The sequence below is a fragment of the Alosa sapidissima genome, chromosome 10 (assembly GCF_018492685.1).
Source record: "Alosa sapidissima isolate fAloSap1 chromosome 10, fAloSap1.pri, whole genome shotgun sequence".
NCBI lineage: Eukaryota > Metazoa > Chordata > Actinopteri > Clupeiformes > Clupeidae > Alosa > Alosa sapidissima.
Window position 1 is genome coordinate 10,386,545 of NC_055966.1, and position 10,597 is coordinate 10,397,141.

Here is a 10,597-nt window from a genome sequence, read left to right on the forward strand (position 1 = left end):
TTTAACTGTGAATGTGGTTGCTAGGCTGTTGCTAGGGTGTCCATGGTGGCTACTATCAGAAATAAAGGAGTTACTACAGTGGTTTGCTAGTATAATAGGGAATTATTGTAGTGGAGACTTTTATTTTGAAACAGCTGTGGGCAGAGGAAACAGTTGAACAGGATCTGTAGTCTTAAGAGAGTCAGATTGTATGCTTAAAGCCTGAGACAGACTGTTGCTGGAGGTGACCGGAACCATATGGCTCTGGCCGGAACACTTGGCATAGGATTCTAAGTGCGCTATTGTGATGCCATAATCGCCAATGTTAAGTCTATGGGGAAATTTTTAATAGTTTTTAACAGGGCTTGAAAACAAAATTATTTTTCAAACGTTCCGTTCCAAACGGTTCAGGTAGGCCTATGTTTAACGTTTTCGTTCTTGCATGCGTTCCGCCACCAACATATCGGTCCTGAACCGGTTCGGAACGCAAAATATCGTTCGTTCTTAAAGTTCCGGCAGTGTTTGGCGGGCCTATCAAGTCTATTTTTGTGGACTTTACCTTAGAATAGACGTACTCATTATTTCCCCTTGATTTAGCCTATACCGTAGCTATGCCCAAAAATAATAAATCACAGGCGGCATCCAAAAACATTCAGATGGGCTATCCATCCCATAGCCTACAGACTTACTGTAGGCCTAACCTATGCCTATAAATAAATTCTTATCAAAAATATTTCTGGATACGTGCTAAACTCCTTACCTGGTTGTAGCCTAAGTTTTATCCATATGGAGATCTTCAAAGGCTTGCGCTATAATTCCAACCCTGTTTATAAACGAACCTGTCTGTTGCTGACAAGGCCTATCTCAAATTTCCCGTTTAACTCTTCTACATAGAATAGGCTATAATTGCGCAAACATTTCAAATCCCGACTTTAAAACGACAAGGCGTGGACAGGCAAAATAGGCTATTACGCATAGGCTACAAACAATTTCCAAATCAGTTTCAGTAGCCTACGCTGCGAGCTGGCCTAAGATCCGAAGTGGCAGACGGATAGGTTACATTACAACAGCAAGACAAAATATACACATTTGGACCAAAGGTCCATTTATTCGTTTTTTTTTTTTTCAAACTGCAGAAATCAAATTATTAGGCTGTTCGCCTACAGTAGTTGGCTACATAGCGGCTTGTTAGCTCACATTAACAGTGTAGATGCGGGCTTGTTTTTCGCACAACCGGAAATAGTCTCCCTGACATAGGATATGCTTTTGTGAAATTTTATAAATATATAGAGAACGAAAAAAAAACATTATTAACCGGTTTTGTGGATTTCAGAATAACGTTTCTGTTCCGGAACAGTTGAAGACCATTTTGTTTTCGTTTCCGTTTCCGCTCCTCGTAAAATTCTGTAAAATTCCGTTCGTTTTCGGTTTTCGTTCGAATTTTCGCATTTTCATGCACTGTAATAAGAAGAAATCGGATAACAGTAGAGTGCACTTTCATACACTCTAAAAAACAAATTAGAAAGCAACTGGAGGCAAGATTGTGCAATCAATTCTTAAGGTCACTATAAGTCTTTTTGTGGCAAGTGACCCAGGCAAGTGTGGCAAGAGACTTCAAATGTATCGTGTTTAGGGGTCGACCAATTATCGGCCTGGCCGATTATTAGGGCCGATATTTAGCATTTTTATAATAATAGGTAGGCCTATCGGTCATTTTTTCCACCGATAAGCCGATATTAAAATGGATACAATGCCACACTGTGGTCAAGAGCATCTGGGAAGCAGAAGGGCATCTGGGAACACCCTTCCACTGCGCACATTCAGACAAATGTATGGAAACAACGCACATGCATACATACTGTAAGACTAAAAAAAAACAACCTAAAGCTGTCTGCTTACAGTGGTCATGAGATCCCGTGCCTCGGAACCATCAACATTCCATGCCAGTACAAGGAGTCCAGTTGGGTCAACGCAAAGTTCTACGTAGTGGACGTACCAGGGCCAGCTGTCGTTGGATTACCCACAAGTGAACTGCTGAAACTTGTGACTGTGCACGTGGACACAATCAAACGAAAACCAGATGACAACAAGAAAATCACAAAACCAGTGAAACAACTGAAAATACTTACCTGGATGACCTCAAGAGAGCATATCCGAACCAGTTTGATAACATAGGGAACTTCAAGGGAACTGCCAAACTTTTCCTGAAGGATGATGCCGAACCATTCATAGATCCACCACGGAAATGCAGCATCCACATCAAAGACAAGCTTCAAGATGAGCTCAACAAACTCGTGGAACAAGGTGTACTACGGAAAGTAGAACAACACACTGATTGGTGCTCTAGCCTTGCGTTCAGCACAAAGAAAGATGGATTATTATGTATTTAGATCCACAAAAGTTAAACGCCAGCCTGAAAAGATGCCCACACAAGATACCCATCGTTGAGGAATTGAATCCAAAATTTGCTGAGGCAAAGATTTTAAGTAAGCTCGACGCAAAAGCAGGATCCTGGTCGATACATCTTGACGAGGATTCTCAGCTCCTAACAACGTTTCGCACCCCATTTGGCAGATACTGCTGGAGACGTCTTCCATTTGGACTGTGTGTATCCCAAGATTGGTTCCAGGCCAAGATGGACCAGATCCTCGAGGGGCTCCACGGTGTGATCAGCATAGCCGACGATATAGCGGTATGCGGAAAAAACAAAGAGGAGCATGACAAACACCTGATCAACCTGATGGAATGGGCTGCAGAAGCAGGTATGGTGTTCAATAGTGAGAAATGTGCAATAAAGCAGAAAAGCATATCATTCTTTGGCAACATGTACACAGATAGTGGCATAAAACCAGACCCTGCCAAAATAAGAGACATACAAAAAATGCCAACACCTCAAAACAAGGACGAACTTCACAGATTCTTAGGAATGTTAACTTACCTCTCAGCCTACATACCGAAGTTTGCAGAGAAAGCGCACATCTTGAGGAGGCTGCTAAAAAATGAAGCTCTGTGTATATGGGAGGCAGATCACCAGAAATGCTTTGAGGAGTTAAAATCAGCCATCACAGAGGAGGCATGTCTAAAATACTATGATGCAAGCACACCACTGACGCTCGAAGTAGATGCATCACAAAAAGGCCTAGGCATGACGCTAGTTCAGAATAGCAGACCCATTGCTTTCGGGTCAAAGACTCTGACAGACACAGATACAGCAACATAGAACGCGAAATGCTCGCAATAGTTTATGGAATGCAACGATATCACACTTACCTGCACGGAAAGTCATTCCTTGTGATAACAGACCACAAACCACTTGTAACCATATGTGCAAAACCACTTCATGCAGCACCACCTCGACTTCAGCGGATGCTTATCAAGACCCAAGGATACAACTACGAAGTCAGGTACCGACCTGGAAAAGAAATGATACTGGCAGACACTCTCAGTCGTTTACCAAACCCTGAAAACCACAGTGACATTGAGCTGGATGAACGCATAGACGGTATCAATGGAGAGATTGAGGATCCAGAGTGGCACACCATCGCCATAATAAACTTCTCACATGAAAAGCAAGATGCTCTGCGGATTCAAATTACTGCCGATCCAAAGCTCAGTGCAATAAAGGAACTCATTCATCAGGATCTACCCAAAGACCTGCGTCCATATTGGTCATTCAGAGATGAACTCGCTGTGAAGTCAGGAGTCATATTCAAGGGCAGACAGGTACTTATCCCAGACTCGATGACTGATGACATCCTAAAACAGCTACACGTAGCACATCAGGGCATAGAAAAAACACGCCGGCTGGCAAGAGAAAGTGTCTACTGGACGAAGATGAACGACGACATTGAACAAGTCTGCAAATCATGCAGCGTTTGTGCAGAACATCAAGAGGCAAATCCAAAAGAACCTCTCAAACCGCATGAAATACCGTCAAAACCGCTTCTGACCTGTTTGAAATCAATGGCCGCCACTACTTGTTGACTGTACAGATACTCAAAATACCCACTTGTGGATGAAATGCCTACTCCAGTATTCAGCCATGCAGTCACACAGAAAATGCAGTCAGGCATGTCATTATTCGGACGTCCAGAAGAAATAATGACTGACAATGGACCACAATAGAATACACAGGACAAGCTTTTCAAAGACTGATAAAAGATTGGGGAATAAGACACACCACCAGTTCACCCCACTATCCCAAGAGCAACGGCTTTGTTGAAAGACATGTGGGACACATCAAAAGCATCGTGAAGAAAACACAACAAAACAAAGATGACCTACACATAGCACGTGTTATGTGTTTTTCTGATTTTCTAGCTAAACAGGGGTGATGTTGTGATATGTAAATGGAACTAAATTATACCTACGCGGAGTGATACGTCACTACATGAGCAGCGTAGGTATACCGTGTGGGTAATGTTCCTGAACCTAAACTGAAGTAAAGTTATGTTGATCTAATCCTCAAGTCATCTTCCTTTTCTCCAAATATCACTTCATCACTCAGCTCTTGGATTAACATGATACACAGGATTTACACTTGCAAGTGATGCAAGTTGATAGACAATTGTGTATCAAAAGAAGAAATAAATGTTTGCATAATTAAATGCTTTTGAATTAAATTTTTGCAGCATATGGCTTTATTTACTATCTACCCCCCTTTTTGACAACTGACATATCGGTTTTACATATTGGTTATCGGCCTCCTGTTTTGGTAATAATTGATATCGGTATCGGCCCTGAAAAAAAACATATCAGTCGATCCCTAATCGTGTTTATGCATAGGTTAACTTATTGAATGGACATGCATGTGTTAGTTATTTGGCCCCTGTTTTTACAGTGCATGAAAATGCACTGTTCTGTTCTTCCTAGGCTTCTTCTTCTTCCGCTGATCACTTTTGGTTTTTGCTATTCAGCTTGAACCGTTTCACGTAGAAGCTTTATTCAAACTTTGTAACGTAGGCCTTATAGGACAAAGCTGCTATGTATTTTTCATCTTTGTAACTTTTTTTCTACTTGTGTTTTTTCTACTTGCCCTAAGTCAATTAGTGTTGCGCTCATTTGCATATTTAAAATGGATTTTTCCAAGAAACTTGTACAACAAATTTTTTACTTTTCATGTATACTTTCACTGTGTGAGGTTTGATTGTGATAGGAATAAAGGAAAAAATAAGCCCATTAGGATGTATTTTGGGCATATTCGATTAGTATATTGCTCATTTACATACTCAAATTCATTTTTAAAGAAACACATTTCATGTAGACTTTCATTGTGTAAAGTTTTATTATGGTAGGAGTAAAGGAAAAAATTAACCCTATGCAGGTATATTTTGGGTAACCTATATTGGATTAGTGTATAGCTCATTTGCATATTCAGATTCATTTTCAAAGAAACTTGTAATACAAAAATGTTACTTTTCATGGATACGTTCATTGTATGAAGTTTTATTTTGATAGGAGTAAAGGAATAAAAAAGCCCTATTGGGGTGTTTGTTGTCTGGCCTTACTGCACACATCTTGGATTGATGAGAATGGTTGTGAGAATTACACATATTTCCTCAACTAGGATTTCTTAAGACTTTTAGTATGTTGTTCTGGACACCTCATAGAAATGATCTAAGCTGAAAAAAAATATTTTACAATTACTGGCTCCAAAATGAGTTAGTTTGCCTGGACTATACGTCAGGCTACATAACCCTGCCAAAATACCATAATGGATTGATTGAAATGTTTCTGGGATTTCTTAAATAAAGAGAGATGGAATTCTCATAAATTCACAAGTCGTATGCAAATTAGTTGATACATTTACAATGATACCATGCATATCTAGACTCGGATAAAATAATAGCAATGTCAAATGAATATCAAAAAATGTCCCAAGCATAAATGGATTCCACGTGAAAAAGTACTGTAGGATCAACTGAGAAAAGTTTGATAGTGACCTTAATCAGATTGTTGTAGGTTTTGCCCTGTATATAGATAAAATATAGATTATAACGAGCAACAAGCAGGATTTGCAACAGTGCAATCAACTGTAACAAAGCAAAAGTGTTTTTTATACTGTCCTATAGTGAGAATGAACATCAGAGGGAACGCAAAAGTATTGCGTGGGAACACAAAAGTATTGTGAGGGAACGCAAAAGTATTGTGAGGGAACACAAAAGTATTGCGTGGGAACCCAAAAGTATTGCGAGGGAACGCAAAAGTATTGTGAGGGAACGCAAAAGTATTGCGTGGGAACGCAAAAGTATTGTGAGGGAACGCAAAAGTATTGCGTGGGAACCCAAAAGTATTGTGAGGGAACACAAAAGTATTGCGTGGGAACCCAAAAGTATTGCGAGGGAACGCAAAAGTATTGCGAGGGAACGCAAAAGTATTGCGAGGGAACGCAAAAGTATTGCGTGGGAACCCAAAAGTATTGCGTGGGAACCCAAAAGTATTGCGAGGGAACGCAAAAGTATTGTGTGGGAACCCAAAAGTATTGTGAGGGAACACAAAAGTATTGTGAGGGAACACAAAAGTATTGCGTGGGAACACAAAAGTATTGTGAGGGAACCCTTCCGGGGCTCCGTACTTTTGTCCTCTGCCTTCGAGTGGGTGCTGTGATCTTCGGTACGTTAAGACGGCAAACTTATATTTTTGCTACCCCAGAGCTAACTTGCTAACTAACTTAATGGCAAGTTGCATTGCAAGTTAGCTCTGGGTTAGCAAAATTCAAAGTGTGCCATAACGGAGTTCACAGTATCCACTCGAAGGCAGAGGACAAAAGTGTGTAGAGCAAAACATTTGCATTTATGATTTTGTTGTCCCCGCAAGAGTTTAACAGGTGTGATATTTCACTAATTCACGGATTGGGATAAATGCAGAGACCAAATTTCCCTCACGGGATCAAAAGAGTATATATACTTATACTTATATATATAATATAATATATAATGGGATAATTCCAAATCCCAATGTTATTTTCCCATAGGAAAAATCTCAAGATACCGGATCTCCTTATGGGCAAAGATAGTAGCTTTTTTGAAGGCGAACTTCAGAGGTCTATTTATAGGCCTACCTATTTGAGCTCATGTGGCCCCACACACTCACTCACTTCACCTATAAGATCAATTGAGTCTGTGAGTCTTTAGTCCGTAGTCCTCAGGGCTCACTTTGCGATTGGGCCATTGTGTCCACAAAACACTGAAGAGAGCACGTCCTTTCATGGACAAAATTGACTGGTGACAAAAGTAATTCTGTCCACATAATAGGCCAAAAGTTGCAGCAGACCCAATGTTATGGTAAGGCTTCAGTTGCGTCTCGCCACACATAAACTGGCACACTGCCAGTGTACACTTTCTTGTTTGTACAGATTTGAATAAGATGAGTTGACCCCACCCTTTCTTCCACGGTGTTATTTTGAACGGTAACACCTTTGTTTGTCATTCCTTAACCAAATTAAGCTAAATAAATATTGTGTGGGTGACATCCATCCATAAATATTTAACTTTTTCTGAATACAAGGACACAAGGATTTTATTTGTCACATACATACCTCAAATATGTAGTCAAATGGCATTTTACTGCTCAACTGTGCAGAGTTATCTCTAACTATTTAATAAAGATTTAGAAGAATCTAATAAATATGGAGATAGAAGGGGGTAAAAAGTGCAGTGTGGCGAGTCCATGTAATGTATGTAGAGTGTTTTATGCACAGTGCCTATAAGTGGATATTCCCCTTTTATTGCTTTAATGAGTGGGCACTTTGTCAATTAATGTTTTTTACAATCATTTACAAAAAATAGTAATGTAAACACACCTGCGTCTAGAAGGTCCAGTCACTGGTCTATCAGTATTCCTGGCTATAATTGCCACTCGAATTATAAACACTTGAAACAACTCAAATAAAAGATTACATGAGGGGATAAGTGAGGGGATACAAAAAATGTCCCTCTGGAGTTCAGTGAAATCAATCAGGAATGTACTGTAAGGAATATGGCAAATGTGCAAATCTTCCTAGAGCAGGCCGTTCAAGAAGAACAATGGTGGGGTAGGCCACCAAGGCACCTATGACAGCTCTGAAGAAGTTAAAAGCTTCAGCAGCTGAAATGGGAGAAACTGCAGCAACTTTTGCCCGAGTCATTCACTAGTCAAAGCTCTATGTTTGAGTGGCAAAGCTCTTATTTAATCTCGACTAAAGTTCGCCCAAAGACATGTGGGAGACTCCAAGGTCAAATGGAAAAAGGTTTGTTGGTCTGATGAGACCAAAATTGAGCTTTTTGGTCATCAGACTAGAGGCTGGCTAAAAGACTAGATGCGACACCAAACATTGCTCATCACCAAAAACGCACAATCCCCAATTTAGGTGGTAGCATCATACTTCTCGACAGCGGGCCCTGGAAGGCTTGGAAGGTAAAAGTAAAATGAATTCAGAAAAATATAAGGAAATCCTGGAGACAATTTGATTCAGTCTGCAAGAGAACTAATTTGGGAGAAGATTTACTCTCCCATTGCAAGACAATGAGCCAAAGCCTACAAAAGAAACTACACAGAAATGGTTTAAAGACACCAAGGTGAATGTTCTGGAGTGGCCGAGTCAAACCTCAATCCTGTAGAAAATCTGTGGCTGGACTTAAAAAGGGCTGTTCACACCCGATCCTCTTTCAACCTGGCAGAGCTTGAGCAGTTTTGCAAAGAACAATTTAGTACAATTGCAGTATCCAGATGTGCAAGCCTAATCGAGACATATCCACGCAGACTCCATGCTTTAATTGCAGCCAAAAGTGCATCTAGCGGCGGTCATAATTAGCATTAATTTGTATCTTTCAAATATGTTTTTTTTTTGTATATTATTAATTGATCAAGACTCCATTTATAAAAGCAGTAAAAGTGGAAATATCCAAGGGGGGTGAATACTTTTTAGGCACTGTATTCAGGGTGCGGATGGCTTGAGGAAAGTCTCCTCCTCAGTCTCTCTGAGTGAATGATGTAGGGTCACCATGTAGGCCTACCATCAGCCTCATTATGTCATGGAAACATGTGGTATGAAAGTGTGTTACTTGGTTTGATTTTAGACAAGCCCAGATAATCCAACCACAAACTGGTGGAGTTAAGATCAGTGGTGGAATGTAACGAAGTACAAATACTTCGTTACTGTACTTAAGTAAATTTTCCACGTATTTGTACTTTACTTAAGTAAAATTTATAGTGCATACTTTTGACTTTTACTTTGTTACATTTTACAGCAATTATCTGTAATTTTACTCCGCTACATTTCTACAACACCATCGTTCCTTTTTACGATACATTTTATGATCAGTTTTTTTTTTCTCTCTGACAAACACGTTTGTTTTACCGGGGGTTGCTACCAAAGATTCTGGAGCGCTACGTGCATTCTTAGAAACATAAGCTTCTAGTCTAGACCAGGCAAAGCGTGAGCTTGTAGCCATCTGCATTCGGTAGGCTATATTCACCAGACCTTGATGCCTTTCTCTGTCTGTTATCTGCAGCGTTAGGGCCTCCTCTCCGATGAGATTGCTATCCGCGGATCAGCGAAGTTACAGGCTATGCCCATGCTTCTGTCACACGTCTGATCATTTGCGGCACAAATGAATGGTAGACTATTAATGAACCGGTGGCCGGAAAAAACGTAACATTTTCCAGATTAGGAAATATTCCTTAATTGTGTGTGATTAAATAAAGATGCATAGCCTACAATTGGGGGGTAGTAACGTGAGCGCTCATTCAATGTCTATGCGTCTGCGCAAATGAAACTGAACTTAATCATAAAGACACCTTTCTCAGCAACTTTTCTGTTCAATCAGCATAATTGGCATTACGATCCACCCGACGTTTCCCTTGTCTACCCCGTTAAACTTCAGGCTCTCGTGTTTTGCTGAATGATATTACTCAGCAGATCACCCTAGTAGATAACCAGAATTACAGTCTCTTGAATTGTAGGTCAGAATGTAAACTGGGCCACAGATGGTAAGCACAATTGCATTAACTTAAAACTATCTAGTCGAGTCGAGTATAACCTAAAACTAGCTTAATTAAAATGTCACAGCCCATACTGATTTTTCCTTTTAGAATATAGATATTAAGAGAATAAATCATTATGCAAATACTTTTACTTTTAATACTTAAAGTACATTTAAAAGCAGGTACTTTTTACTTTTACTTAAGTAGGGTTGTCATTGTGGTACTTTTACTTTTACTAAAGTAAATATTTCTCTGTGTATTTGTACTTTTACTTAAGTACAAGGATACAAGGATACAAGGAAGTTTCACATGCATATAGTTACTGGAAGTAAGAAATGCAGTGAAATTATGTCTGGTGTCAGCCTATTTGTGCATTAATGGGGGGGGTAAAAAGTGCAGTAGAAGAGGGGTTTAGTAGATTAAGTGGCAAGGGCTGCATAAAAAAGGTGGGGGAGGATTGGGATTGGGTAGGGGGCACCAACAAGGAGCACCCAAGAGCAACAGGGGCAAGGAAAAACTCCCTTACCAAGGAAGAAACCTTGGGCAGATCCACGGCTCAAGGGGCTAACCCAACTGCCAGGGGTCTTGGTGTGTGTGTTGGGGGGATGACAGGGGAGATGGGATAGTGTGCTGTGTATGTGGGGAGAGGGCAGTG